Source organism: Pygocentrus nattereri, chromosome 1, assembly GCF_015220715.1.
Source record: "Pygocentrus nattereri isolate fPygNat1 chromosome 1, fPygNat1.pri, whole genome shotgun sequence".
NCBI lineage: Eukaryota > Metazoa > Chordata > Actinopteri > Characiformes > Serrasalmidae > Pygocentrus > Pygocentrus nattereri.
The window spans coordinates 29814149-29825806 of NC_051211.1; the positions used below are offsets into that span (position 1 = coordinate 29814149).

Consider the following 11658-nt stretch of genomic DNA (forward strand, 5'->3'; position numbering starts at 1 on the left):
CGAGAGAGAAGGAAAGGCAGGAGTGTGGAGGTGTAAGGGGGAACGAGGAGGCGGACGCACACGATGAGATAAGTGAGATTTATTACGGGCAAATCCAGGGTCATAGTCAGAACAGTCCAGGGTCAATGAGCCGACACGTACAGATTTAGGGTACGACAAAGACTAGAATCAACACAAACAAAGACCAGGTACAAAGATACAATGATACAAAGACTGGCAAACGCAAGGGGCAAACACAGGGCTTAAATACACGGAACAATGAGGGACAGGTGAAAACAATCAGGGGCGGAGTTACAAACCAAAACAAGAACACATGGACAGGACTGGGAGGAGCCAACCGTGACAGTACCCCCCCCCCCAAAAGGTACGCACACCGAGGCGTGCCAACCAAAACAAAAAGACACAGGAGACCAAAAACCGAAACAAACTACACAGAGACAGGCAAAGACACAGGAGCAGAGGCAGAAACGGGCACAGAGGAAGAACCACAAGAGGCAGAAACAGGCACAGAGGAAGAACCACAAGAGGCAGAAACGGGCACAGAGGCAGACACACCAGACACAGGAACAGACGAAACAGAACGAGGACAAAAAACGGAGGGAGGACGAGGAGGCACAACAAAAAACGAGGCCGACCAAGAGACGACCGGAGACACAGGACGAGGAAAACAAGAACGAACAACAGACCACGCAAAAGACAGGGGAACAGGTACCAAGACAGGCACAGGAACGGAAACGGGTACAGAAACAGAAACAGAAACAAAAGGAGACACAGGAACGGGAACCACAACGGGAAAGGGAACCGAGACAGACACAACAGTAGGGAAAAGGACAAAACCAGGGACTGAACAAGGCAGAAACAAAGGAACGGAAACAGACACAGAAGGCACAGAAGGACCACGGGGAACAGGGACAGAAACGGAAGGCCCAGGGGGAACAGACACAGGCGAGGGCGGGAACAAAGGGGATGTGATGTCCACGGAGGCAGGCGGGCCTGCTACGACGTCCATGGAGGCAGGCGGGCCTGCTACGACGTCCACGGAGGCAGGCGGGTCCGGAGGCGCGGCGACTGGCGGCGGGTCCGGAGGCGCGGCGACTGGCGGCGGGTCCGGAGGCGCGGCGACTGGCGGCGGGTCCGGAGGCGCGGCGACTGGCGGCGGGTCCGGAGGCGCGGCGACTGGCGGCGGGTCCGGAGGCGCGGCGACTGGCGGCGGGTCCGGAGGCGCGGGCTTGTCGCGGGGTGCGGCCACGGGATCAGAAGTGCCGCGGGATGCGGCCACGGGATCGGGCTTTCGGGCTGGGGACCTCTGCTCCAACCTGGAGGAACACACAGACACTGGACCCACTCGGCCGTTCCCAAAGCTCACTCGAGGGATAGGCAGCTCGCAGTGGCGAACGAGCCGAGTCCCACAAAACGGGTCATCTGAATGCTCCTTCTGTCCCTGCAGTGGCGCTCAAGACGGGCAGACCCAAGGCGCTTACCTGAGCTCTCGTCGCCTGGACACAAGGCGGGAAGGTCCTCTGCTTTCTTGCGGGACCGACGAGACGCTCGTGTTCCCTCAGCGCCAGGGGATTTGCTGTCTCCGGCTTGGTGGCGTTGGGACACAGCGAACTCAGGCTGCTTTGAAACAGCCGGAGTTTCGTCCCAACGGAACAATCACATGCCGGAGTATCGCTTACCTGCTGCGTCCTGTGTTGGCCAGTCTTTCTGTAAGGGGGAGCGAGGAGGCGGACGCACACGATGAGATAAGCGAGATTTATTACGGGCAAATCCAGGGTCGTAGTCAGAACAGTCCAGGGTCAATGAGCCGACACGTACAGATTTAGGGTACGACATAACAAAGACTAGAATCAACACAAACAAAGACCAGGTGCAAAAATACAATGATACAAAGACTGGCAAACGCAAGGGGCAAACACAGGGCTTAAATACACGGAACAATGAGGGACAGGTGAAAATAATCAGGGGCGGAGTTACAAACCAAAACAAGAACACATGGACAGGACTGGGAGGAGCCAACCGTGACAGGAGGTTAGAGTAGGGACTCTGAACATAGGGACAATGACTGGTAAAGGCAGAGAGCTTGCAGACATGATGGAGAGAAGGAAGGTAGATATTCTGTGTGTCCAGGAGACCAGATGGAAAGAAAGCAAGGCCAGGAACATTGGAGGTGGATTCAAACTGTTCTATCATGGTGTAGAGAGGAAGAGAAATGGAGTAGGGATAATCCTAAAGGAACAGCTTGTGTAAAGTGTTCAGGATGTAAAGAGAGTGTCAGACAGGATCATGGGCCTGAAGTTGGAGGTTCATGGTGTAATTTTGAATGTGGTCAGTTCATATGCACCACAGGTTGGTTGTCAGTTAGAGGAGAAAGAGGAATTTTGGAGTAAGATGGATGAAGTCGTAGATGGTGTCCCTAGAGAGGAGAGATTGCTGATTGGTGCAGACTTCAATGGACATGTTGGTGAAGGGAACAGAGGGGATGAAGAGGTGCTGGGTATGTATGGTGTGAAAGACAGAAATGCGGAAGGTCAGATGGTTGTAGATTTTGCAAAGAGAATGGAAATGGCTGTGGTGAACACGTATTTTCAGAAGAGGGAAGAACACAGGGTGAAATACAAGAGTGGAGGGAGGTGCACACAGGTGGATTATATCCAGGAGATGCCACCTAAAGGAGATTGGAGATTGTAAAGTGGTACCAGGGGAAAGTGTAGCAAGACAGCAAAGGGTGGTTGTCTGTAGAATGAGATTAGAAACAAAGAAGAGGAAGAGAGTGAAGACAGACCCAAAGATTAGATGGTGGAAGCTGAAGGAGGAGGATGGTTGCAGGCAGTTCAGGGAAAAATTGCAACAGGCCCTTGGGGGCAGTGAGGAGCTACCTGAGGAATGGGAAACTACAGCTAAGGTGGTGAGAGAAACTGGCAAGAATGTGTTGGGTGTTTTGTCTGGTCAGAGGAAAGAAGACAAGTGTAGCAGGAGGTGGTTAAATTGTTACACCTCCTGTTTAACAAACACCCACTTTAAATTGTTGGGCGGGTCCTTGGCACACTATATCTGGGCAGGAGAACGCTGCCTGTAGGTGCGCTACCTGTTGTTCCCCCCCCTCTCCCTTCCGGGGCATTTTACTTCCGGGTCTACGGCATCCGGCGTGGCGGTGTTTGGCGTGGACGCATTTGATTCTCCTTTCTGGCTCACTCTTCAACGAGTATAAGGTACCCGTATTTTTGGGTTTTTGTATGGAAGGCTTCCAATGCGGGTTTTAATCATTAATCCGCTTCCGCGGTTTGTTATAGTGCCGTTGGCTTGCGGTGTTCTTGCCGGTGTTGGTGCTCTGCGGCTTTGCCGGCACAGTTTCACTTGCAGTTAAGTAAGAATAAGGGCTGTGCTGCGCCGCTGTGGCTACTACTTGCTGTGGCTGGGGGGCCTGTGTTCCTATCCTTCCTGCGGGGGAGACTGTTGTGCTGTATGCTGGTAGGCATACGCCCTGTTAATTTGTAAGCTGGACAGTATTTTGCGTTGACCATTTTAGCTGCTGTTGTGTGTTTTGCAGGTCTTCTGGCCAGAACTGTTTGCTGGTGTCTCCAGCTCTCTGTGGTGCTGCTGTTTTGTCTGGAATTTACGTTTGGGATTCAGATTCCTGCTGTATTGCCATGGGTTGGCTTAGGACTGTTTTTGTTTCTTTAATTTTGGTTTATTTTATGTTTGTTTAGTAATATTGTCCTTTTCTAATTTGTTTCTCTGTCTGTTTATTTGTTTTTTTGTGATTTTTACTTTGTTCTAATTTGGCTCTTGGGCTGTAGTGTTGATTTTGTTATATGTGTGTGTGTGTGTGTGTGTGTGTGTGTGTGTGTGTGTTTTATGAGGGTTATTGGACGGTGTTGTATGAGGGGGTAAGGACAGTGGCACTTATTAGCCAATGCTGTTAGCCTTCCTCCTCAAACCCTGGTGTAACTATTTTTTGTTTTTTCTTCTGGTTGGACAGGAGCAGTGGGCCAAAGCGGGAGGCAGACTGATTTGGGTGGCGGAGTCCCTTTTTCACCTTCCCTGTAGTATAGAGCACTTTGTGTGGCGTTGAGGTGTGTAGTGTGATCACCTGTGGTGTGTAGTGTAGGTGCTCCCCCCCCCTCTACTCTCATACTTTCTTCTGCTGTGGTGAGCCCCTTAGCCCTGTTCCGTTTGCCACCAGAATTTTATGAAATTGTATATGGATCCATAGGATATTAAATTTAATTGTATTTGTGTCTTTTTATTGTGCCAGGGTCCAGTAGGGGGCTTGTGTCCTGACCTGTCTTGGGAGGGAGATTTTAAATAATTTTTAATAAACTTTGAAAGAACATTGGCATTACGTCTCTGTCCAAGTGTGTCGAACCAGCGTGTCCTTCTGCCTTGGGCTTATGTCCCAGGTATATTTCCTCGGGGTGAAATTCCCCTAGGTGGCGTAGTCGTGCTACTTAATTTACCCCTCCGCTCTGCCACATTTTGGCGTAGTCGGCAGGATTCACTTGCGAATCAGAGACGTAAGGTCCAATGTGTGTTTGTGGTGTTTTAGTTTAAATATTAAACTGTGTATTAGGTATATTAGAGACAAAACAGCAGCATTTACTTGAGGGATTGGATAGGTTCTTAACCTTATTGGTTGTTTGAGTTTGGTGTAGCACCCCCGGAGATGGAGGAGGAGATACAGCAGCTTAGAGACTTAGTGTTGCAGCTTAAGGCTGATAATGAGAGGCTACTTCAGGAAAGGGCTGCCGTTCCGACTGGGTCTGGTGTGGCTACCCCAGCTTCCCCTGTCGCGGCAAGTAATGCTCCGCCTGCTGGTGTTAGTACTGTCACAGAGCGTCTTGTGGTAGTGCCTCGTGATCGGAAGTGCCCTTTATTCAATGGTAAGTCTGGGATAAGTGTAGTGGAATGGATTGAGGAGATACAAGTGTGTATGCGGGCCCGTCATCTTTCTGTATTGGATCAGGCTTTCTTTATTTTTGACCATTTAGAAGGGGAAGCGAGGGAAGAAATAAAGTTTCGCTCGAGTGTGGAGAGAGGGGACCCAGTTAAAATTTTAGCCATTTTAAAAGATCTCTATGGTTGTTCCCAGTCTTATGTGACGTTACAGCAGGCATTTTTTTCACGCAACCAGCAGGAAGGGGAAACCTTGCAGGAGTTTTCTTTAGCTTTACTGGCTTTAATGGAACCAGTAAAGCAGCATGCCCCGGAGGGACTGCTTAATGTAGAGGTTTTGCTTCGAGACCAGTTTGTGGAACATGTTTTAGATGGTGCTCTTCGTAGAGAGTTAAAGCAGTTTGTCCGCCAGAGGCCTAATGCTACGCTGTTAGAGGTCCGTGGGGAAGCTATCCGGTGGGAGAGGGAGGGGCTGCCGGGGGGTGCTAGGGGACGTAGTTTTTCCCTACCATCAGCTTATGGTTTGCAGTATAGTGTGCAGGGAGGTTCCCGCCCAGCTCCTCTAACTGTTTCTCAGCCATCAGAATTGGGAGAGTTGAAGGATCTTTTGAAGCAGCAGCAAGAACAGCTCAATCGGTTAACTAGCACTGTTGCGGCTTTGCAGACGTCCTCTCGGTCTAGCTACCCTTTTCATCGGGAGCGTGTAATATGTCGGAGATGCCAACAGCCGGGTCACTTTGCACGGGAGTGTGATGGGGAACGTGTTCTTCCTCCATCTAGGCCTCCGCCTCAGAATGTGGCTAGACCACCTCGTTTTTCTCGGCAAATGGAAAACTGAAGCCCGCTGAGTTGCAGAGCCACAGCTCAGAGGGGGTGACTTTAGGCTCAACGGTGGGTACTGTATCTAGGCTGATGTCTTCCTGTCCAGTTGTTGATGTGTTAATTGGTGGGGTTGTGGTTTCTTGCTTACTGGATACTGGTTCTATGGTATCTACAGTAACCGAGAGCTTCTTTATACAGCAGTTTGAACCTTGGGGTCAGGACCATTTACAGTCCTGTCACTGGTTACAGCTTCGGGCCGCTAATGGGCTTGATATCCCCTATATAGGTTATTTAGAACTGGATGTAATGCTGTGTGGTAAGGTGATGTCTCGTTGTGGGATCCTGGTAGTGAAAGATCCTCCTGGTGCTTCTACTGTAGTCCCAGGTGTTTTGGGGATGAATATTATTAGCCGGTGTTATCAGGAGCTGTTTGGGTCATATGGCCCTTCCTTTTTTAATGTGCCCTCAGTGGTGCAGGCTCCTGTTCCGGTTATTCAGGCCTTACAGCATTGCCACCAGTCTGCAGCCCAGGTGCCCAGAGACCCCATGGGGCATGTAAAGGTGCGGGGGAGCCGGGCGTTGCGCATACCTGGTGGGGTAATGAAGTTGGTTGCCAGCACTTGTCCAGAGCTATCGGTTGGCCGTTCTGCGCTCTTTGAGCCTTCTGAGGTTGGCTTGCCTGCAGGTCTGTTGGCTTCTCCCTGTCTTGTCCATGTTGTCAGGGGCACAGTCTATGTTCCGGTAGTTAATGTAGGGACCACTGAAGTCCTGCTGTACCCGCATACTCGCCTTGGCTCTTTAAGCAGTGTTCAGGTTGTCAGTCTACCTTCTGGTGTTACTGAGGTCCGGCCCATGACTGCCACAGTGTCTTCCCAAACAGTTGCTAGTTCTGTACAGAATGGAATGGCGGCAGTAGATCTGTCGGCTTTGACCGAGCTAGAACAAAAGGAGGTTCGGTCTCTCTTACAGAAGTACCACTCAGTTTTTTCAGCTCATGAGGGTGACTTGGGGTGTACGAACCTCATTGAACATGAGATTCCTCTGCTAGATGATGTTCCAGTGCGGCAGCGGTATAGGCGCATTCCCCCATCAGAGTACGAGTTGGTGAAGGCCCATATTGATCAGCTTCTTGAGGCTCGGGTAGTGAGGGAGAGCAGTAGTCCCTATGCTTCCCCCATTGTCCTAGTTAAAAAGAAGGATGGAAGTTTGCGCATGTGCGTGGATTATCGACTGCTTAATAGCAAGACACGTAAGGATGCTTTTCCTTTGCCGCGCATTGAGGAGAGCCTGGATGCACTTGCCGGAGCCCGCTGGTTTTCTACTTTAGATCTGGCCAGTGGGTATAATCAGGTTCCAGTGGCAGAACAGGATAAGCCTAAGACCGCTTTTTGTACACCGTTTGGCTTATTTGAGTGGAACCGGATGGCGTTTGGGCTGTGTAATGCTCCAAGCACTTTCCAACGGCTGATGCAACGGATGTTCGGGGACCAGCAGTATCAGTCCTGGCTTCTCTACCTTGATGATATTATTGTGTTTTCTTCCTCTGTTTCCCATCATGTGCAGCGATTGGAGGTTGTGCTGGGGCGCCTCCAAAAGGAAGGCTTAAAGGCAAAATTGGGGAAGTGTGTCTTTTTCCAACAGGAAGTTGGTTATTTGGGACATGTCATTTCTAGTAGAGGAGTTTCTACTGACCCTGCTAAGGTTGAGGCGGTAGCACAGTGGCAGCGTCCTCGGAATGTGTCAGAGCTGCGTTCTTTTCTAGGGTTCGCCAGCTACTATAGGCGCTTTGTGGAGGGATTTGCTCAATTGGCCGGCCCCCTGCATAAGCTGGTGGCTGCACTCCTGAGTACAGAGTCTAAGAAGGGTTCCAGACAGGGTTTGGGAGCAGCCTGGACTTCCCAGTGCGAGCAAAGTTTTGAGGCCTTGAAGGCAAAGTTGGTTTCCTCTCCGGTGTTGGCCTTTGCAGACTTTTCATTGCCCTTTATTTTAGAAATTGATGCCAGCCATAGTGGCCTTGGCGCTGTGCTCTCCCAAGAGCAGGAAGGGCAGGTTCGTCCAGTAGCTTATGCCAGCCGAGGTCTTCGGCCCCCAGAGCGCAATATGGTTAATTATAGTTCTATGAAGTTGGAATTTCTTGCGCTAAAGTGGGCCATGACAGAGAAATTTCGCGAGTACCTTTTGGGGCAGAAGTGTGTGGTATACACTGACAACAACCCATTGAGTTACCTTCAGTCCGCCAAACTGGGAGCCACAGAGCATCGATGGGCAGCGCAGCTTGCGGTTTTTGACTTTGAGATCAAGTATCGTTCAGGCCGTAGTAATAAAAATGCAGATGCACTGTCCCGTCAGTATCTGTCAGGCCCCAGTTTGGCAGAACATGTTCTTCCAGGTATCTCCGTCCCGTTATTAGTCCAACAGGCCTCCCAGGTGGATTCCGAGGTGGTGGCAACTCAGGCTTTGGTCTCTGCGCTACCAGGTAGTTCTTCCCAGGACATTTGTTCCTTGCAGGACGCAGATCCTCTTCTTAAAGAGGTTCTGGTGTTTTGGAGGAAGCAGGTCCAGCCCTCCTCCACCGAGAGGCATAAGGTATCTAGACCAGCAATGGCGCTGTTGCGCCAGTGGGGCCGGTTGGTGGAGAGAGAGGGGGTGTTGTATCGTCGGGTGTTTCGTCCCGATGGAGGAGAGGAGTATCTTCAACTTATCTTGCCTGCGGTTCTTAAGCAGGAGGTATTGAAACACCTGCATCAGGAACACGGCCACCAGGGTATTGAGCGGACTACAGAGTTGGTAAGGCAGCGGTGTTACTGGCCTGGGATGTTTACGGACATCAAACAGTGGTGCCAAGAGTGTGAACGGTGCCAAGTTGCTAAAGATTCAGGGCAGGTACCCCATAGTTTTATGGGGCATTTGTTGGCATCCAGGCCAAATGAAATCTTGGCCATAGATTTCACCATGTTGGAGCCATCACGGAATGGGATGGAAAATGTCCTGGTAATGACTGATGTATTTAGTAAATACACAGTAGCAGTCCCCACTCGTGATCAGCGAGCTTCCACTGTGGCACAGGTCCTGCTGATGGAATGGTTTTATAAGTTTGGTGTCCCAAGTCGGATTCATTCCGATCAAGGTAGAAGCTTTGAAAGCGCTTTAGTTTATCAGCTCTGTTGTTTATATGGGGTAGAAAGGTCTCGGACGACCCCATACCATCCTGCGGGTAATGGGCAGTGCGAGCGTTTTAACAGAACCCTGCATAACCTTTTGCGTACCCTACCAACCTCTCGGAAGCAGGATTGGGCTTCCCACCTGCCACAAGTAGTTTTCTGCTACAATACTACCCCTCATCAGGGTACGGGCGAGTCTCCTTACTTTTTGATGTTTGGCCAGGAACCTAGGCTCCCTGTAGACTTTTTATTGGGTCAGGTGCAGGATCCTATGCCTGGGGGGATTCAGGATTGGGTGTTGGTGCATCAGGCCAGACTTAAGTTGGCATTCGAAGGGGCTCGTGAGCGGTTGTTGGTAGCGGCTGGTCGCCGGAAGGAAAGGTATGACCAGCGTATTCGGGACGTGCCCTTATATGAGGGTCAGTTGGTTTATCTCCGGGACCATAGTGCCCGGGGGCGCCATAAGATTCAGGATGTGTGGAGTTCTGTTGTGCATCAGGTGCTAAGAGCCCCTTCTGGTGAAGGAGCTGTTTATATGGTTGCCCCCATTAATGATCTGTGTAAGGTAAAGCATGTTCACCGTAACATGCTGAAGCCTCAAATTCAGAAAGGGGTTTCTACTACTCTTCCTAGGGCTTCCCCGCCACCAGTACCGATAGCGGCAGCAGACACCTCCGGTGATGGTGACCTATGGCTGTTGGTATCGGAGACTATACCACCTGTTGTAACTGTTCCGAATAGTTCTGCAGGGCTTTATACAGTGTCACCGGTAGGGGGGGAGCAGGTTTTAGGGGCATCAGCTGTGCAGGAGGGGCCTCAGCCCTTAGATTCTCCCTTGTCCCAGCCTTGTTCTAGTCTGATGTTGCGCCGTACTGCGCGCCCTACAGCGGGTCAGCACTCTAATATTCATCGTCTTCCGTGTACAGTACGTACTGAGGCCAATAGGGCAGAGGCACTACAAGAGTCTGTGTTAAGCGCACAGTCAGTATTGTTTAGACCTTGGTGCTAGTTTCATTAGGTTAATTCATCGTCGGGGCGACGATGCAAGATGGTGGGGTAGATTGTAGCAGGAGGTGGTTAAATTGTTACACCTCCTGTTTAACAAACACCCACTTTAAATTGTTGGGCGGGTCCTTGGCACACTATATCTGGGCAGGAGAACGCTGCCTGTAGGTGCGCTACCTGTTGTTCCCCCCCCTCTCCCTTCCGGGGCATTTTACTTCCGGGTCTACGGCATCCGGCGTGGCGGTGTTTGGCGTGGACGCATTTGATTCTCCTTTCTGGCTCACTCTTCAACGAGTATAAGGTACCCGTATTTTTGGGTTTTTGTATGGAAGGCTTCCAATGCGGGTTTTAATCATTAATCCGCTTCCGCGGTTTGTTATAGTGCCGTTGGCTTGCGGTGTTCTTGCCGGTGTTGGTGCTCTGCGGCTTTGCCGGCACAGTTTCACTTGCAGTTAAGTAAGAATAAGGGCTGTGCTGCGCCGCTGTGGCTACTACTTGCTGTGGCTGGGGGGCCTGTGTTCCTATCCTTCCTGCGGGGGAGACTGTTGTGCTGTATGCTGGTAGGCATACGCCCTGTTAATTTGTAAGCTGGACAGTATTTTGCGTTGACCATTTTAGCTGCTGTTGTGTGTTTTGCAGGTCTTCTGGCCAGAACTATTTGCTGGTGTCTCCAGCTCTCTGTGGTGCTGCTGTTTTGTCTGGAATTTACGTTTGGGATTCAGATTCCTGCTGTATTGCCATGGGTTGGCTTAGGACTGTTTTTGTTTCTTTAATTTTGGTTTATTTTATGTTTGTTTAGTAATATTGTCCTTTTCTAATTTGTTTCTCTGTCTGTTTATTTGTTTTTTTGTGATTTTTACTTTGTTCTAATTTGGCTCTTGGGCTGTAGTGTTGATTTTGTTATATGTGTGTGTGTGTGTGTGTGTGTGTGTGTGTGTGTTTTATGAGGGTTATTGGACGGTGTTGTATGAGGGGGTAAGGACAGTGGCACTTATTAGCCAATGCTGTTAGCCTTCCTCCTCAAACCCTGGTGTAACTATTTTTTGTTTTTTCTTCTGGTTGGACAGGAGCAGTGGGCCAAAGCGGGAGGCAGACTGATTTGGGTGGCGGAGTCCCTTTTTCACCTTCCCTGTAGTATAGAGCACTTTGTGTGGCGTTGAGGTGTGTAGTGTGATCACCTGTGGTGTGTAGTGTAGGTGCTCCCCCCCCCTCTACTCTCATACTTTCTTCTGCTGTGGTGAGCCCCTTAGCCCTGTTCCGTTTGCCACCAGAATTTTATGAAATTGTATATGGATCCATAGGATATTAAATTTAATTGTATTTGTGTCTTTTTATTGTGCCAGGGTCCAGTAGGGGGCTTGTGTCCTGACCTGTCTTGGGAGGGAGATTTTAAATAATTTTTAATAAACTTTGAAAGAACATTGGCATTACGTCTCTGTCCAAGTGTGTCGAACCAGCGTGTCCTTCTGCCTTGGGCTTATGTCCCAGGTATATTTCCTCGGGGTGAAATTCCCCTAGGTGGCGTAGTCGTGCTACTTAATTTACCCCTCCGCTCTGCCACACAAGGAAAGTTGGTGGTGGAATGAGGAAGTCCAGGAGAGTATTCAGAAGAAGATGGCAGCTAAGAAAAAGTGGGATAACCAGAGAGATAAAGGAAGTAGGCAGGAGTACTGTGAGGCTAGTCGCATAGCGAAAAGAATGGTGTCAAAGGCAAAGGCTCAGGCCTATGATGAGCTGTATGAGAGGCTGGACAGTAAAGAAGGAGTAAAGGATT

At 50.2% G+C, this 11658-nt stretch overlaps 1 long non-coding RNA gene across 2 annotated transcripts; it reads left to right on the forward strand.

The window, feature by feature from the left end:
* Nucleotides 1-3136: 3136 nt before the first annotated feature.
* LOC119263218 lies at nt 3137-11258 on the forward strand. Of its 2 annotated transcripts, none has more exons than XR_005130199.1 (3): nt 3137-3212; nt 3983-4076; nt 10952-11258. It is a non-coding gene; the product is annotated as an uncharacterized LOC119263218 (long non-coding RNA). The 2 variants fall into 2 exon arrangements; XR_005130198.1 differs by lacking the exon at nt 3137-3212 and adding an exon at nt 3299-3471.
* Nucleotides 11259-11658: the final 400 nt, after the last annotated feature.